Consider the following 6,233-nt stretch of genomic DNA (forward strand, 5'->3'; position numbering starts at 1 on the left):
TGGCAGCCCCTGCGTAACTGCTACTTGTCTGGGTCAGTATCAGGCCCTGGAGGTGACACCAGGTTCTCTAGCACTATCTGGAATCTGCAAATGGGAAAGTCTCTGAACTTATTTAGAAAGAACCCACAGTGGTTTTCCCCATTTCATGGCTCTGATATTGTGCAGATGGCTTTACCAATGGTGTGTATTTATATAGTCTTTTTTTTTTTTTTTTTTTTTTTTGGATGCAGGAAATACTGAATTTGGAAAGTCAGGCTGCTGCAGCAGGAAATCGGTCTTTTTTTCCTGAACGAGATGCAAACTGTGTTTTAGAACACAGTTCTTAGTGGAGTAATAAATGCCAGCTCTAATGCAGTCATGATTAAACAATCATAGGAAAGGTTCAGGGAAAATGGCTGAGAACCCTAACCCACGAGTCATTCAGGAAGGTGTGGAAATGAGACCGTTGTCATCTAAGGGGTATTAGAAAATGCCTTATATTATCGACGGGAGGTATCTGCTGTGCATATACCTCTCCTAACAGCTGAGCTCGGGCTGCCCTCAGTGAACATCCTGGAACATGAGGGCCCAAACCAAGGCACCGCTGTCGACTTTCATTAGCAGTAACCTCAAGCCTTACTCTTAGATTTTCCTTCCAATGCTTCTTTTCTTTCGGGCCATTTGCATTTGAGTTATGCCAAACTGCAGGACAATATTCCTGTATGCTGCAAGCCTAAACTGGTGCAATATCCCCAGCAGAGAGAGGGCAAAGAGAAGGGAGTTTGCACTGAGTTAGCTCTGTTTAGCTTCACTTCTGCTCTCACCTCTCAATGCTTTTCTTGCATCTGTCTAGAAGCTGTAAGGATATCCACCTCCCATAAATGCATATAGCTCATGAGCTACATGGTACTGGCCCCCAAATTAGCCTATTCTGATGTAGGGACTTAATGAAGTGTCTGAGAGCTCTTGCTGGCTGCCCACAGTTTGTTCAGCCTTTCTCAGCCCAGACCACCCTGGGATTTACCAGCAGACTCTGCAATTTCCTTTCTTCCCTTTCAGAGGTTTTAAACTGCGACTGGGCTGCTTTAGTAGGCAATCCTGTGATGGCTTGTTATCTCTGAGCAGGCATGTGCTCTGCTGAAAATATTTTGAAAATCAGAGAAGCTGCATTCTCATTTCTCCCATATTAAGGAGCGCATATGCCAAGAGGGTGGCTGAGGAAGGTTTCAGTGTCAGCAGATGTGGAATTTGCACATGGATGGAGCCTTTGAATGCCTTTGTGCTGGCAGCGATGGAGAGGGCTCCTAGTGCCTTGGGCCTGGAGGACTCCTGTTTCATTCGCTGCTGATGGGGGCAGAGTCCCGAATGCGAAGTACATTGCCAAGCACCAGGCAAGGCTGGCGAGTGCACGAGGGCTGATTGGGGACCCCAAACCTTTGTGGACTCCTCTCGGGAAGAAACCGCGTGGGATGGGTCGCAGAGTGCTTGTGGCCCAATGTCAACACAGCTGTTTTATGAACTTCAATTAGCTGAAACTTCACCCTGCCGAGATAACCTCGTTACAGGAAGCGGTAACGCGCTAGCAGAAGTAGCCGTCACAACCATATTGATTTTAGGAGCGAGCTGATAAACGAGGAGCACAGGAAGCAGCCTTGGCCTGTCTCCAAGGATCGCATACAGACAGGAGGAGTGGAAAAATGACAATAAAGGTACCGAGAGACAGGGCCTAATCTGATTCCCACAGTAGCTCTGGGAAGGTCTCTGTTGATGTCAGGGCTTGGGGGGATCTGGCCCATACCAAATATGATGAGAGCTGTGATAAGCTTCCCTCTGAAACACTTTATCTCTCTTCTGGGGCTTGCAGTTGATGTAGAATATGAATTGACTCTGGACTTGATGAACTCCACTACTATGGAAAAGCAGAGGATTTGGTAAAATATACAGCTCTTACTTCCAGCTTTTATATCTGAACAGAGAGTACTGAGGACCCTTCAGAGAGATGAGTTGGTCACCTCTCAGGGTAAGGCTGCCGGGGAACAAAAAGCAGATGCTGGCCCAGTCTGTTTGCAGTCCTGATCACGGCAGGGCTGAGGTCAGGAGGCTCTGTCACTTCTGTCTTTAACTATGGCCAAGTCCCTGCAGGGCCGTGGGCCCTCCGGACACCTGAGTGAGCCGACACGCCGCAGAGCTGCGGGATCTCGCCCGTGGCTTCCCTTGGAGCAGCCTGCACGAGGCAGGAGGGGAGAGCGTTTTCCTTCAGCCTCTGTGTCCTCTGGCTGCCAAATGCAGTGGAGAAATCCCCTGTGATTCACCTAGGTGATTCACCCGTGGTGCTCTCGTGTTTAAAAAATAAATATATGTATGTGCATGTATATTCTGCTAAAGCTTTGCCATGTCTGCTGTCTCAGAAAACAAACTACAGCTCTCAAGGAGTCCATTGTTTTAAATCTGTGAGCTACATCTCAGCTAACACACTTCTAAATAATTACAGAGGAGAAAACAAAATTTGGGAAGAAAGGAGGAGGACTTGGTAATGGGATAGATAGGGATAGATCTCTTTAGACCTTTTGAAACTCAAGTCATTCAAATCTGCACCCTGATTTGCTTCACCATCTTTATCAGGTGCAAAGTTGTGCATGTGTCCTCTTTGGAAAAGCCATTGCAATGTGTTTTGAAGCACTGTTTTAAAAGAGACAACCTTTGCAAAACAACCATTGTTGTATTAGTCTGTATTGTTGGTAGAAGGACCAAAGAGCTGGAAGGACTAAAGGGCGTAAGAAGTTTGGAAGATTTGCCCCACGTGGGTTGACTTTTGAACAGCGTGTCCTGGCAGTGACTCAGCCTGGGGACAGCGCGGCAGGGAAAAGGGCCCTGGGGCTGGATGGGCAGCAAGGTGAGCAGGAGCCAGCAGGGAGCCCTGCCAAAAGAGGCAGCCAACAGCATCCTGGGCTGGATTAACAGGAGCAGAGCTGGCAGATGGAGGGAAGTCATTATTCCCCTTTGGTTGGCTGTTGTTGGACCGCTCCTAGATATTGCATCCAGTTTCCCTCCCGCCATGCCCAATAAGCTCTCTATAAGCTGGAGCGAATTTAGGGGAGACTGCCAGGATGGTCTGGGTTGGAGCACTTGGCCTGTGAGGAAAGCCTGGAGCTCATCCGGCCTGGGGAAGGGACAGCCTGGGAGACCCGATGGCTAAGGATATATATATTTGTGTGTGTATGTATGTATATATTGTGTGCATCTATATAGGTATGTAGATACTGCTGTTGTAGTTGCTGGCACTGCGCCTCCTTATCCTCCTTGCCCACTGGTCTGGCTTAAAATCTGCTGCCGTTCTCAGCTCCAAGCAGAGAGCACGAGCGCTGCAGGAGAGGAGGAGGAGGAGGAGGAGGCAGCCTCTCTGCAGAGCCTTCCTGAACGACAGCTCTGCATAGCTGGGGGGGAAGTCCCTGGGGTGCTTTAAAGCTTTTGCCTTCCAGTTTGCAGTGGGGAAGGCAATCCGTATTAAGATAAACGTGGGGTAGGCGAATCCGAAAAGGATAACTTATTTTCTTCGCTGTGGTTGGCAGTGTCTCCAGCTCAGATGATTCCACCAAAAAATACGTGGTTAATGAGACAAAAGTATGAGGCAGTTTGTTTCCTGTTGGGGCCATCTCTTTCCTCTGGCAGATGTCTCGTGGCTTGGAAAAATTCTACAGCTTCAGCTAAACTGATCTGACTTTCCTGTGCATCCTGCTGCATAAAAACGCTCTCTGAGCCCCTAAATCAATATATTCCTTCCTGTGCCCCTGAGATCACTTATCTCCAGCAAGTTCTGCGCTCTTCCTGCAGACTGCTGAGCTCGCCGGTTTGTTCCCAGTGCGCCAACAAAGCTGCACACGTTGCAAGAAACCTCCACGTTCCTGTGCCCAGCGCAGCCCGATTTGCAGGAATTCTCCTTTTCGGTCGCAGCCAAGTCTGCAGGAATTCTCTTCAGTCACAGCCAAGTCTGACCCAGGAAGCTGCAACTTATTCTGCCGCCCTTTGTTGCACCTTGTGAAGAAACGGACTCAGTCTGGGGTGCAGAGTGAGACAACTTTATTTCCAAACCGACTTCTTTTTATACTTTCTTAACACAAGTGTTGCAAAGCGCACAACCAATCAGCATCTGGCCACCTGCGCGGTTGTCTGGCTTTGTTTCTTTTCTTCTGGCAAGACACGTCGCACACAAGGCAGGGGGAGGTGTTCCTCAGTCCTCGTCTTTCTCGGCTCTGTCCCCCATCTGCTGCAAAGACTGACACCCTTGTGGTTAACTATCTGCTAACAAGGTACTATTGTCTTTGAACAAGCCTCCACATCTCACCCTTCTTTATTTGTTTTTGGTTGAACAGCCATGACTTAATTAAATGATCAATCTATCCTTAAACACATAACAAGAAACAAAGCAGGCATGCTAACAATAAACAAAATATGCCAAACATCAACAGTCTGTCCTACTAGACAGGTTACGAACGGATTTACTGGACTAGATAATCTTCTGTGGAAATCCCTAAGGAGGGACGGATCCAATTAATAGTTCCCAAAAGTTTTTGAAGATCATTCAAAGTCGTTATGTCTGTCTTTAGGGTCAATGATTGTGGCCGAATTTGATGATCAGAAATTCTCCATCCTAAATATCGCCAAGGCGGACTTTCCTGTACTTTATCTTCCGCAATTCTTAATCCTGCAGCTGATGCTGCTCGCGTAATCTGATGCAGAGCCTCTTCTGCTGTTTCCTTTTGCTCTGCAGCAATCAATATATCGTCCATATCTTCCCATTGGCACAGTACAGGGTGGTATCGGAGTCCATACCATTATCTTAATTTCTCCTATGAAATCTGCATTGACAACTCCAGGTAACACACAAACAGCCCTTGTCTCGTGGTTGAAGATCGCCCAATTAACAGTGCTGCCATTCCTCGCCCCAGGGGGCCGTGGACACCAGTTAGCACAACTAGATGTATCAGTAATTAACACTTCTATTGTGGTGGCCAGGTCCACCCCGGCGCTGCCGCTTGTGCTGGTGCACAAGCGGCGGCTGCTTCCCGGTGGGAGCCACTCCGAGGGGTGATTTGCCGTCATGGCGCGACCCCTTGCCGCGCTCCGCTTGAAGTTTCCCGAAGGGGCTAGCGGTCGACCTTCCTTATCAAATTTTGATCGACACTGATTAGCATAGTGTTGTCCTTTGTGGCAGCGCGGACATAGTCCAGGCGCTCCTTTGTTTGCTTGTGTTTTCGGACAGTATTTACGAATATGCCCAAATTGGCCACAAGCAAAACATGGCCTTTTCATAGACATTGTTGCAAATGTTTCGGCCATCAGTGAATATTCATACTGTTTGGTACCGACATTAATACATGCTTTTAGCATGTCATCAATAGTAGGATCCTTTAGTGGCCGCAAAACTCTCTGGCAATCAGGGTTAGCATTCTCAACTGCTAGTTGCTTAAAAATGTAGCTTCGTGCTTGTTCATTATCAATTTGTTTCTCCAGAGCCTCATTAAGCCGATCCAAAAACTTCATATATGGCTCATTCGCATCTTGTCTTATGCTAACAAAAGGTTGTCTTTGTTTACCACTCTCCGGAACAGCCTTAAGGGCGCGGAGAGCAAGTGCCTTAACTTGTTGCAAGCCCTCAGGGGGGATTTCTGCTTGTGCTGTTGTAGCACTGTGATCGCCCTCCCCCATTAGCACGTCCACAGTAACAGCCCGTAAAGGACCTTTTTTCGACAGCCGCTGGTTTTCCTCCCCCTGAGCTCGAGCAAGCTCTCTCATTTTCGATTCCCACATCGTGTATTGCATATCAGTCATAATGAGGCGAAACAAAGTTTTAAAATCATGGGGAGTAAAAACCGAAGAATCACAAAGAGATTGTATAAGGTGGGTGGTATATGGTGCGCCAAGGCCATGATCTGTCACCGTACGTCGCACGTCCTTAATAAGATTATACGACAAACCTTCCCAACGCGGATTCTGGTCTGGTGCACAGATAACGGGAAAGGCTTTCAGCATGCCCACATCCCCCGCCTGTTTTGCTCCTCGTTTTACTGAGGCCCATTTATCGTGAGGATCCGGGGGGTATAGGTCTGGCTCCTTTCCAGGGTCAATAGGACCCGGACCAAAAGGATCATCGTCCTGTTCATCAGGTGGCAGTACCGCAAAGGCTTTTGCAGCACGTTTTCTTTTCTGATTCTCATCAGGACACGATTGAGGTAAAGGAGGCGCGGAGGGGATGG

This window comes from Tinamus guttatus, unplaced genomic scaffold (genome assembly GCF_059628265.1).
Source record: "Tinamus guttatus ecotype Peru unplaced genomic scaffold, ASM5962826v1 Tinamus_guttatus_pri_ptg000150l, whole genome shotgun sequence".
Classification (NCBI taxonomy): domain Eukaryota; kingdom Metazoa; phylum Chordata; class Aves; order Tinamiformes; family Tinamidae; genus Tinamus; species Tinamus guttatus.